Here is a 13,108-nt window from a genome sequence, read left to right as displayed (position 1 = left end):
CGCTATAGCCCCATATAAAACATTACACATTTGAAGCAGCATCATGCCATTTTAAATAATCACTGCTGACTTCAAAGAATCCTGGGAAGTGTTGTTTGTTAAGGGGGCTAAGAGTAGATAGGATACCCCTATTCAACTCACAGAGATACAATTCCCAGTGTTCCCTGACTATTAAACCACTCTTTAAATAAGTCTCTAGCCCTCCTAGAAAGGTAGCAAGCAAAATGTGCAGATACCATTCTAATCAATTTCTGTGAAATAAATCAGGCCACCTGCTCCCACCTTTCAGTGTTTTTATCCAATGAATGAAGTCAGAGCTGTGGGTTGATTTGTTTGGACACAAAGCAATAGGAATATCTGGGGTGCTAAAGATCTGCTCTTTCCCCCTTCCCATTGGTGCACCTTTCCTGTTTCTGTCTTATTTTCTAATCCTTGGATTCTCCATAGTTTGCTCTTCTTTTCCCCCTAACAACAAAAATTCTTGCAGTGGATTTGTCTGAGATTTTCTGCAAATACTACTGCACAATAATCATGAGTGGGTGTTAAAGAATCTCCCCTCTCCCCAAAACACATATAGGAAAACTTTACAAAGAGACTTAAGCATGTCTTCTGCTGAACACCGGGCACTCATTAAGAATTCACTATACAGTTAATTTACAGTACAATTGTATGCATGTCTACTCAGAATTAATTCTATATGTGTTTACTGAAGCAACCTAGGCTTTGGTTTATGGTTGGCATTGGGGGGAAACAGGGTTCTTGTGCCTTTCATTGCTGCATGGCAGGCAGAAAAGGTTAAACCTTTTCTAGAATAGAAATACAATGATGGTTAACAAAGTTACGGGGAAAGCTTCATTATGACTGTGATGTCTAATTTTGTGTCATGCCATGCCCCTCATGGCGGCCATGTTGTGTTATGCTATACCAGCCGTTTTGTTACTGGCGGTAGTAGCACTCTCTCAAAATTCAAAATGCTCCACTAGTCCAAAAGGGTTGGCAACTCCTGGTATAAACTATTAGAAATTACCTTGGTAACAACATTCTGGATAGAGCTAAAAGGGTTGAAGTGTGGCCAGGGAAGTCAAGGAGTAGACACCAATGCAAAAGGCCCAAATTGTCCTAGAGTTTGATGCAAGTATAGCATCAAGGATCCAGAAATGTTAAGACTATGCTTCACCTCTTCACTGTTGAAATGGTCAAGGTTTCCTGTGCACTTTTAAGTGTGCTTAAAATTCAGATTTATTTCGTAATACATTTTAACCAGCAGTTCATTAAAATAAAAGGAGATGTTCCGTTTTTTTTGTTCTTCTTCCTTTCATTTCTACGCCGCTTTATATTTTTTTAAGAAAAAAAATCTCAAGGCAATTTTCAGCCTATATTAAAGCATCAATAAAACATTTGAGAATAAAACATTACTCAAGAAAGTCAAATATAAAATATACATTCAAAGCAACATAATAAACATGAAACTAAAATATTATCACAAAGATTTCAAAACAAAACCTTGCAAAGAAGGTCAACTACAGAATGCACATTTACCGCAGCAAAGTTAGCAACAACAAAAATTATCTTAAACGTTTCAAAAGAAAACATTACCAAAGGAAATCAAATATAAAATGCACATTTAAAACAGCATAATTAGCAAGAGAATAAAATACTATCACAACCATATACCTGAAATTCCCTTCAACAACAGAACCTCCTCTAGAAATACAACAGTCCTCATCCAACCTCCTGGATTTTTAAAGCAACAATGTGGAATGTACCCAAATATTTCCAGGTGTGGTAGAAGGAGTTTGAACACAGCACCCCAGCATCCCAAAGAAAATTGTCCATGCAGAAATATGCATTCTTCAAGTCCTTTCTACCACTCTTAGAATATATGCATGTGTTTGGCCCAAGCAATTTCCAGGTACTGCACTCCTGTGATAACATTTGAACCATTTATTAATGCTCTGAAATAATCTGTGGCAAAAAGCTCATAACTTGTGCACTCATTTAGCATGCAAGCATCTATCTTAAGATGCCAGCAGCTTTGTTTTTATGTCTTGCTCATCAAAACAAAAAACAAAAAAAAAGTGTAATGATAATTCTACAAAAACTAGAATACGCTGCCAGGTGGTGCCAAAGTAATATATCTCCATACTGCTAAATTCACCCATTTTACCACAACTGAAAAGTAAGACAGACACAACCTTTATGCCACGCATAACATATTAAATAATACCTTTTTGTGCCTTATGAGCATTAGAAAATAGGAATGTCTGCTGTGGTGCTAGCAAAAGGGCCAGCAGGTGGTGCTCTGCAGTGAGGTCAGTAGTTGCAAGCAGGAAAAGTTACGTTTTACCTTTCCCAAAGTTGTGTCTTGCCTGTTTGTTAATCCTAAATTTCTAATACAGTAGTACATTGGCCAATGCATCGCAATTGTAGCCAGACTATTGAATTTCTGAGAACTTTGCTTAAAATTGCATGGTATGCAGGCTGGCTCAACCACAGAGGTAAACTAGGCAGCTAGTGAGGGCAAAATGCCAGCGGCCCCTGCCTCAGCCCTCAGCTACCCAAATGCCTTATCTTCCTGCTGCCATTTTGGAGAAGGTAGTGGATAAGTTCCACCACATTCATAGTAACTTTACCATTCCCATCCAAGTAATCCAAGGGTCAGGCTTTAATTTTTCATTTTTGGATTGGAGAAAACTTTGTAGTGTAAGTTGTGCCCAGAATCAGGATAATTAAGGAACGGTAAATGTGTGGGTTTATCGCCTTTTTTCAGGTGAAATGGGAGTTGTAATCTACAACTGGTATCCAAAGGAATGCTCACTTGGGAAGGCTCAGTAGGATTTTTGGCCTTTTTATTTAAATAGGCTCTGTGCCTTTATCACACATTACTTTACAAAGTTTCCTGAGTTTCATAAATGGCTTGCCACGTGTCCTGAAGAAATGCTGACAGAGAAACACAAGCCAAAAGTCTGCTAGGAAACATGGAATTAATTGTCCTGTTCTTTGCATTCTGGCCTCTGTTAGGGATCACGTCCTAAAATTCAGAAGTCCAGATTATTTCATGTTTCGCAAAGCAGAGTGATAGTTACATTCCTGACATTAAAAATTAAAATAAGAAATTAAATAATATTCTAGTCAATACTTGATTATTTAACACTTACTTCCAAACTATCAGCAAGACAGGTTTCCAATTAGTGTGCATATCTAATACTGGTATTTAAAGTTAGGGTATGGAAAGGTTATTTCTAACATTGCATGCTATGAGATAACCTTTCCAATTCAAGAAGGTGGGTTTTTTATCTTCTTTTTTTAATGTTCCATTGAGAGTCAGCCAATTTTTTTAAAAAAAATCAAATCTGGAGAAGTCAGCAAGTCTGCATAGAAAGCATGTGGAAAGACTGGAGTTACAAAGTTTTAACAGGTCTGTCTCTGAGCCTGAACAATTTGTTCTCTCCAGGATATTTCTCTGTGGAAGTCCAGCTCATATTACGAGTGACAGAACACCCACAGAGCAAGTAATAAGCGTGCCTAAAATCAATCAAAAGCAATTATTTTACTGCAACTATATTTTCTATTGTATTTTCAAAAGATTACAGCATTTTATTAGATATGTTGTTGCTATAAAGTTGTTTTACACAGCACACTGGTTGCACGTACAAAATTGGCACTTTTATTATTTTCTCCTTGATTCTCATTGCTTTGATATTTGAGTGTTACGCTTACTGTGAGTTAGCAGCAAGCTTGCGAGTAGAAGCTAGTTGACCCATTCCAAAAATCTGCATCGTGCCAGCTACTTTGAAACATTATTTTTGCTGCATTGTATACCTTCAAATTCTTATTTAACTTCAAGGTGGAGAAAAGGGAGAGCTGCCAATAGCTGCGACCCAATAGCGCCTTTCACATGATAATTGTGCAGGTCATGACCAGGGAGTGGGGCAACATGGCTTGCTCCATCCCCACCGGCTGCACACACCCACACACCCATATATCAATGCAGAGATCTACGAACAAGGAAGCAGCAATGATGGTCTGGAAGACCCAGACTGGACCCCTGATGGCAAGAGGAAACAAGCTGCAAGGCCACTCTGCTTTTTAAAGGCTCGCTCCCATCTCCCTGGAGGAAGTGTCTGTAGAATCTTTCTGACAAATGAGAGCCAAAGTCTGTCGGTCAGGAATGTCATGTATCCCAGGTACCCTTTCTGCATTTGACTAGAACTGTTGGGAGATATAGATTCAGGTAGGTTGGTCTGATGCAGTCAAAATAAAAAATTTAAAAAACAGTGCAGCAAAAATAATGTTTCAAAAATAGTGGCACCTTAGAGACCAACTAAGTTTGTTCTGGGTACAGTAATACCTCTGCGAATGTCCGCCTTGTCTAGAATCCATTCCAGCGAATGTCCGCGGCAAACCTGGAAGTAACGAAATGGATTACTTCTGGGTTTGCCACTCACACATGCGCAGAAGCACTAAATCACACTTCGCACATGTGCAGAAGCGCAAACTGCTCTGCGCGTATGCACAGACGCATCAGTTTGCCCTGCACCCTTTTTGGCAAAATAAGGTACAACTGTATAAGCTTTCGCATGCATGCACACTTCTTCAGATACACTGAAACAAAACTCACCAGACCCTTATATATAGTGGGAGGGTGGGGTGGGGTTTTCCCCAGAAGGGTAGTAGGACATGGGTGATTGACTGAATGGGTATGATAAACCTGTTGACAACTGTTAACGACCGCAATTAGTCCTACAGGAAAAAGCAAAATGCAGATGACGAAAAATATCTTTAGCATGTGTAATGAGACAAGAATCTAATATCTCTATTCAGACCAGGTCTCTCCATAGTTTTCAGTTTAGTAATAAGTTGTAATTCAGCAAGTGTATCTGAAGACGTGTGCATGCACACGAAAGCTTATACCCAGAACAAACTTAGCTGGTCTCTAAGGTGCCGCTGGAATATTTTTTTTATTTTTTTATTGGGAGATATGCAAGAGCCTGGCTTGGAGGAATGGTGGGACCAGACCCAGGTCCTTCCTCACATGTCCTATCTTCCCTTTACCTGGCTTTTGACACTTGATGTACAGGTGACTCACATCTTATTTTACTTATGCGAGCACAGCTTTGCGTGGGTGGGGAAAATAAATAAATAAATTGAGAGTGGAGAAAGCCCACTCTACAGTTATTTATTCCCCCACATACACACCTGTACAAACAGCTGTGATCCCAGAGTCCTTGCACCAGCTTCCCCAAACCAGACAAGTAGCCCTCCACCTGGGAGAGGGGCCGGGTTCTAATGGTTCCTGCCGTTACACATTTTTGTGTTTACACGTGGACCCCTGGAACCTAACCCTCACGTAAGATGCAAATTACCTGCATTTATTCTTAGGACCCACCTATATTTTGCTCAGGTTATTTTGCTCTGTTCCATTTGGAAGAGTTTTAGGCATCATTATTTTTATAACAGATACTGTATATAACTGTCGTAATCCATCCTGGGACCTTATGGTGAACCTCGGGTAAGAAATCTTATAAGTTTAATATCTCTGGGTACTGTCTCCTACCCTTTAGATGCCCTTCATGTTAAGCAAGACGTAATTCAGTTACTGAGTATACTCTACATCACTTGTCCTCTACCATAACTTTAGCTAACAACTTTTTTTTTTTTAAGATAGCTCAAAAAGAAAATATCTTGGGGATTTCAGAGTCAATCTCTCTTTTGCCCATTCTGTTAAGTATTTTCATTTTCTGGCCGACTTTACCTGCTGTGAAAAAGACAGGCTTCCTGTGTTTTCTAACCATGCATATAAAGCTCTAAGGATTTTAGACACTTTTTAATATTTTTTTATCAAATATACCTGCACTATTCCATTTTTTTATGTAACGCTTCAAGAAAAAAAGCATTTACAAGCTAGATTTGAAACTCAAATCCCTTTTCACCTCATTGACTTAAATTTAGGATGAACGAAAAAGATATTTTCCTCTTACAGCTGCCAAAAGGGGGTCAAAAGGTAAAGCAAGCAGAAACCCCCACCCCACAATATCGTTTCTATGGGATCAGTGGTAAAGGCTTTTCCAAGGACAGGAGAAGCTCTAGTTAATGCCTCCATAGAGCTTTTAAGAGATTATTCTGGCATATTAGAGTATGATCCCATCAAGTTAAGAAAAGCTGGGAAACAAATATTAAAATTCAGAATGTGGAAGTTACCTTTAGACAGATTCCTTGGTTATATAGCCGTTTGCAATATAAGCAGAGCTACAGGTGCACCCATATTTTTTGTCAAATAGGGAACTCGTCTACCGCATTGGATTTCAGCTGGCTGTTAGCGAACTGCAGTTTGGTGATATCTCCACCTAAAGTTGAATTACACGCCCCACAGTGGAAACACTCCACTCAGGGAGGGCACATGAAAAGGATGCAACAGCCATGCACTGTGGCCGGGGTCCTTCTCATGCCACTCTCAGAATCCAGCCTCAAGAAGCTGTGCTAGGCTGGCTTGGGGAGAGCGACATGAGGAGCATGCCCCGGCTGCGCACCCCCTGTGCTACGCCACTGCCTATGCATGTTTACTCAGCATAAGTCTGTGTTCAGTGTGCTTACTCCCAGGAAAGTGAGCATAGGATTGGAACCACTATACTGCTTTGGGATAAAGAGATAGGGTTTGTTTGTACAATATTTACCATCTGGCTTTGCATGTCCTGCTTACAAAGTGTTTACTGCTCTGTCAATTTTGCACATTTAAGGTCGATTTTAATCTCTTTCTTTTCTTAACTCTCCTGCCTCCCCCCTCCGCAAATCTTTTAAACTTGCTACACAGATCTCTGCATGTAGCCTTTGGCTTTATTCATACTGTGAGAACTTTTGTTCGTGATAATTAGTCACTCATTGTGCTCACTGCCAGCTGTTCTTCTGCCTGTTGTGTCTGTTTTCCTAAACTTCAAAGAGACCTTTGAATTTTTTCAATAAAAAATGCGTGTTTTTAAAGCAAAGAAGAACCTTCTTCAGCTTTAACGCACACTCTGGGTCATGAGTTGTAGCTTGGAGGCAGGTCGAACTGTCCTAAAGTTTTGTTGTGTGTTGTGGGGCAAAAACCACAGTGAAGTTTGGATGTATGACTATCAACTCCCTTCTCTGTTTGAGCATAATATTTAAAATGGGTTTTCCAGCTGTTAGGAACAACTTGAAAAGAATGAAATCTCATCTATGGATTATCCCCACCTGAGAGAAGATGACAATACTAAGAGAATTCTCTCCTCATCCCATCACAAGAGTTGCGACTAGACTTTCCCTTCCAATTTTTACTGCTTTCGTCATTCCTTATTGTCCATTTTCTCTGTCTTCAAATCATTGTTTCACTTTGTTTCTACACCTTGGCCTCAGATAGTAAACCTGTCACTAATCTCAGTTACACACACACACACACACACACACACACACACACACTTTCCATGCTATAATTCTGCTGCTGGAGAGTAGGGGACTCATTCCATGCCATGGTGGGTTATAATAGCCAGATTTGTTATCACAGTAGACAGCCATATGCTTCTGTTCCTTTAATTCGTAGTTTTTAATTGGAAGACTTATTTTCTTCTAGGTTGCAGCTTTCTCCTTGACTCCTAGATATCTGACAATGTTAACAGAAATAAGATCACAGTTCCATTCTGGTGACCTCACCTCTCAAATTTCAGTGGTATAATAACCTAAATTATATTTTATGTCACTCTTCATAATAGTCTGTCTCCTTTACTGCGCATTCCAACTTGCCTCCGAGACAGCAGCAAGTATCACTGCTGGTGTGATTTAAAATCTTGGATGAATACAAGTTCTGGAAAATAGAAGTGTGACAAATGCCTCTATAAACACTGGACATAAATGCTGGAGCTTTATTTTCCAGTTTCTGTTGTGGACAATTACATGTATCTCCACACCATGAAAACTAGGCACTCTTAGGAAATGAATTCTTTTAAGGCCTAAAGAAATTGTGATGCGATTTTTTAAGGGATGTCAAAGTAATAGAAAAGATTTTTTTAATGGATGGGTAAATGGAAGAACTAGATACAAATTGCATCAGCCTAAAAGATAACTAAAGTCTGTAATAATTAATATCAGTGTGGTCTGACGGACAGGTTGGTTTACATAGGTTGCCTTCCCCTAAGTAGACACATGCCTACTTTCAACATGTTCATGAGCATGTTGGCATCTGTCTGTCTCAGGAGACAATAAAGGAGTTCACCTTTGGGTAGATTTTCAGAAATACATAGATACAACCCACAATAATTTCCGGGATAGTTACCACACTTGAAAAACTCACAACCTCAGGAATTCTGTATTATTTTGCTCATTTATTTATTTATATCCCAGTCTTCCCCAAGGAGCAAATGGAAGCTGGTTCTCCTACCCCTCCATTTTATCATCACAATAACCCTGTGAGACATGTTAGGCAGAGAGCCAGCGTCACTTGTACAGTAAAATGCCTCTTTAAAGCAGCTGTTCAGTCAGCTTGGCGCAGATAGTGAATGTAAATTATGAACTATTTTACATAGTAGCAGCAGCAGCGGTAGAATGATTAATACACTATTTATTTGTCTGTTTAACTTGAGCTCCCCTTGAAAACTCATGGTAGACAACAGTTTCAGGTGCTCTTGCACATAACCAGAATCCTATCAACCATTTGAAACCTTCAGTTTCCCCATCGTAATTCCTCTAACAGCAACTAATTATTATACCTTTGAAGCATCAGAAAGTTGCTCATTTATGGTCTTGTCTAGTTTATTGGGAAAGAGGCAAAGAATCTGGCTGTTCTTGTTGAGATAGTACACAAAGCCCATGGAAGGCCTGGTTTCACCACCACCCCAGTCCTCTTCACCAGCCTCAATTGTGGCAACAGCAATAGTAGTGTATTGAATGTGTTTTCCCTGAGTTTCTCCCATGATTTGCTGAGTGTTGTGGCGAGTGGAAGAAAGTCTGTACATTGGATTTGCTTTGCTTATCCCCACCACCACTGCCAGAGGCAGCTTAAGTTTACTATTAAGAAGAGTTTGGATTTGATATCCCGCTTTATCACTACCTTAAGGAGTCTCAAAACAGCTAACAATCTCCTTTCACTTCCTCCCCCACAACAAACACTCTGTGAGGTGAGTGGGGCTGAGAGACTTCAGAGAAGTGTGACTGGCCCAAGGTCACCCAGCAGCTGCATGTGGAGGAGTGGGGAAGCGAACCAGGTTCATCAGATTACGAGTCCACCACTCTTAACCACTACACCTTCTGCTCAGGTGGGGAGAAAAGGTCTATGTTCTCATTTCAGGCTGTGTAGCATAGGTAGGGAAGGAAGGTGAGATCAACCAGTGCTGGACCTCAGATTTGGGGTTCTCTTGGAGAAAGGGAAGAAAGGACAGAAAATAAACAGATTTTTAGGCATTCTGAAAACAACCTCTACTGTCTACTACATTCCTGTTTACAAAGTCCTTCCTAAGTTAAACTGCTAGAACAGCAAACTGGGCCACTTTCAAAAGGTGTTATTTATCCACAACTTCTAACTTATACAGCAATAGACAGCCTTCCATTCTGGATAAAAAGAGTCCCAGAAATTCCTCTCTCTGAGCTCTGTAAAGGCAGCAAAGCAATACATAATGAATAAGTTCCTCAATAACTCCTCAACCACATGGGCACAATCTTGCTTCATAGTATTTCATCAGTTCCTAAAACAAGCCTGAATACCTTGAGCAACTCAGTAGTGGGCACTTTAAAATCTTACTATCCCATCTCTTATTCCATAAATCAAACTTGGTGGATGGAGAGAATGTACCACAATGACCAATTCAAAGTCTGCCTGCCTCAGATGAAACAGTTGCTGCAGCATGGAAGGAACCCTATAATCAGATTTTTGTTAGTATTTCTTTCCAGGAGTGCTGAGACTTGTCAGCAAAAAAATGCTGAGAAAATGCTAACGTACAGCATTTTGTGGTCAATTTTGGTGTTCTCATTTGATTTAGCTTCTGCTATCTCCATACCTTGCACTTCTTGTAAGTTATGAGCCAAGTAGAAAAGAGTGCAACCTTGAAAGTATACTTGCTACAGCTTTTAAGAAGTTTTTAATAATAATAATAATAATCCTGGGCAGGCCGGGTATTCCTGTTATATACCTGCTGGGATTGACAAGGCATCTGACCCTCACCTGAATCTCATAGCTCTCTTGACGAGTGCTTTGGTCTGCCCACCAGATTGTTACAATTCCATTCTCAAGTAATCAATTTTAATCTAGAATTTAAATTCTCAAAACTTTCTTATTTGTTAATTTGAGCAAATAAACTACTGCTCTCACTTCATTACAAACAGTATTTCTACCTGCAACACACTTGAGCAAATCTGCTCCTCTTTCTTTCACAGATATTTTGTTGCGATTTGCAACTGTAGCTGCCTCTGATTAGTTATCATTTAACTCTTGGGGAAAATAATTAGCACATCATGTGCATGGAAGTTGCTGAACCAATTAACCAACGAGAAGGATTTCTGTTAATAGCACCAGTTTTCCTATAACTTGATATTGCTGGATAGTTTTGATGAACTGCAAAAGCATTTTTAGTTTGCTTTCTGTTGCCACCCTGGAACTTTTCTGTATTAGTGCCACTTTGTTTTGTACAATTCCTTGAAGATGAAGGAAAACAACTTTTCTGCTTGTATATATTGATAATATAATTTTGGTTACTGAGGACAAACAAGATTGTACAAAAACAAGATTGGGTGCAGGCCTGGCCAGGACATAGGTGTCCTGACTGTGACAAAGATGACCTGTGTGCTTGCTTGCTTGATTAACAGCTGTTGGGAACTTCAAGGTCCCTGCTCTCCCTTCTTATGGTCTTTGTACTGGACTTGGAGACTCCAATAGAGAGCATTCCATGTCAAGAAGGAGGGCAGGTGGGCACCCTATCAAATAACAGGGGAGGAGCTACACGGAGGAGGGCCTTTTCACTGGTGGTGCCCATTGTATGCCTCGCTCTTCGCAGACCTGCTCTCTTTTGGCCTGTATTTTGGAACTTTATAATTTAGGAAGACTTTGGAAGAACTGGTTGACAAGTCTTATCAGTCACTGATGTATGAGCGGATTTTATTTACTGCTATTCTGGACTTCTGGTGCACCAGGGTTTACACCAGCATAATAGAGTTGGCCAGGATGCCAGAAAGGATACAATTTATGAGCTTTCTCCATTATCTGCACAGCAGGGGGCATTCAGTAAACAGTGCAAAGGCTGACCTGAAGCATTCCCTGCTGGTTACCTGATTTCAGCAGTAGGGATCGCTGTTTGGTAGTACCCAATTGGTTAGCTGTCAGATTCTAGAGAGCCCTATTGGTGGCTCTTAGGTAATTCACAAAATACAGAGTCCATTCATAAAACACAGTGTTCATTCATAAAGCAGTAACACAAATCTCCATTGCTACATATTGGGTGTATATTTCAGCTGTTGAACTTACAGATTTATGGCCATGCTGTAGTGTAGTGCTTATGTGACTGTGAATAAAAAGTGTCTGGGCTCATTGTCTCGGGGTCTGGGGGGGAAGAGGTGACAAAACTGATTTTCAATAAGTGCCTCTCCCTTTATTTACATAGCAAGTCCTTGAGTCTGTACTCTGAATAGTGATACCAGGGACCTAGAAGGTGCAGGGCTTGTCAGTCCAACCCCTGCAGTCTCATCAGGGCTGACCTTAAGGCAATTGGAGCAACTTGGCCAAATTGGGCCCCATGTGCCGCTCCGAAGGGAGCCCCTGCACCAGGGCAGTCTAGATAGATCTTATTTATATCTATAAGATTTTGCAGACTTTGGCCGTGAACGGGCCCTACCAAAAAAAAATAATCAAGTTGCGCCCCACTGCTTCAAATTGGGCCTCACTTGCTAGCCCTGAGTCTCATAGTTGCTTGGCCTGAGTTACCCTGCCCTTGCATGAAGTCTTGGGTTTACAATTTTGGGAGAGGGGAGACTGTGGCACTGGGGAGTGGGCAGATCAGGGATCCAATCTAGTCCAGTCTTTAGTTCTCACAGTGGCCAACCAGATGCCTCTGGGAAGCCCATAAGCAGGGCTTGGGGGCAATAGCACTCCTCTACTTGTGTTCCCAGCAGCTTGTATTCAGAGGCATACTACTTCTGATGGGGTGTATGGGGTAGTGCCTCTGGTAGGGACACTTTGCACTCCTTCTGGGGTAGTTTGTCCACCTTTGGCCACCACCCTGGACTCAGTTCTCACTTGTGGCTCCTAGAAGCTTTCAGCAGGTGACAGCAGCCACACCCTGGCTTCAGCTGGTTGGCTAAAATAAGTGAGGATAGCCAGTGTCTCAAGCCCTTGATGCTTTAGGGACTTCCCTGTATGTGAAGACCGGCTCTGGTAGATTGAGCAGATGAGACCGATAATGGGTTCAACTTTCAAGAAAGCAGTTGCCGCATGTGCTGTGAAAGAAGTGAAGGGCAGATGGGGCTCATCAGTCTGGAAAGGTAGCCCATCTAGGATAAGGAAAATTGATCCTAAACCTCCACCACCTTGTGGGGCATCTTCAGGAAAGGAAAAGGCTAAGGAGTAAACCCTACAAATCCAGAGTGGAGCCTTCTTCCAGCATCTCCTGTAGCCAAGCTGCTGTCAAACATATTGCTCTGCTGTCCTTTGGACCACATCAGCAAGGCCAAGAGTGGGGTCTTGTTGTATGGGCAACCCAGGAACTCCATACACACTGCCCAGTCTTGCACTCCAAGGAGGTCACTTTGGTGCTGCTAACACAGCAGTTCGACGTCACCCCCAGAGGCACACTCCATTGTCTCTTAAGACGGATGGATGCCAACAACTACTTCTGACTCTGGAGATAATATAATATTTTGTCTGTTCTGAATTTTCCAGATTTTGTACACCTCTACCATATTCCCCATTACCCACCTTTTTTTTCTAAACTAAATGGCCCAGAACATTGGAACCTTTCCTTATACAGCTGTTTCTCCAGCCCCTTGTTCTATTTACTTGCACTTTTCTGCATCCTTTCGAGCACTACAATATCCCCTTTGAGGTGAGATGACCAGAAATTTACACAGGAGTCCAAGTGTGGCCATACCGCAGACTTGTCTAAAGGCATTACGA

General features: G+C 41.1%; 1 long non-coding RNA gene across 4 annotated transcripts in view; it reads left to right on the top strand.

Moving 5' to 3' along the window:
- LOC310742505 overlaps window positions 1-13,108 on the top strand; it is a 33,132-nt gene that overhangs the window by 7,475 nt on the left and 12,549 nt on the right. The window lies entirely within an intron of this gene.

The sequence above is a fragment of the Podarcis filfolensis genome (genome assembly GCF_964270895.1).
Source record: "Podarcis filfolensis genome assembly, chromosome: 9".
Taxonomy (NCBI): domain Eukaryota; kingdom Metazoa; phylum Chordata; class Lepidosauria; order Squamata; family Lacertidae; genus Podarcis; species Podarcis filfolensis.
This window is presented reverse-complemented; position numbering and strand designations above follow the sequence as displayed.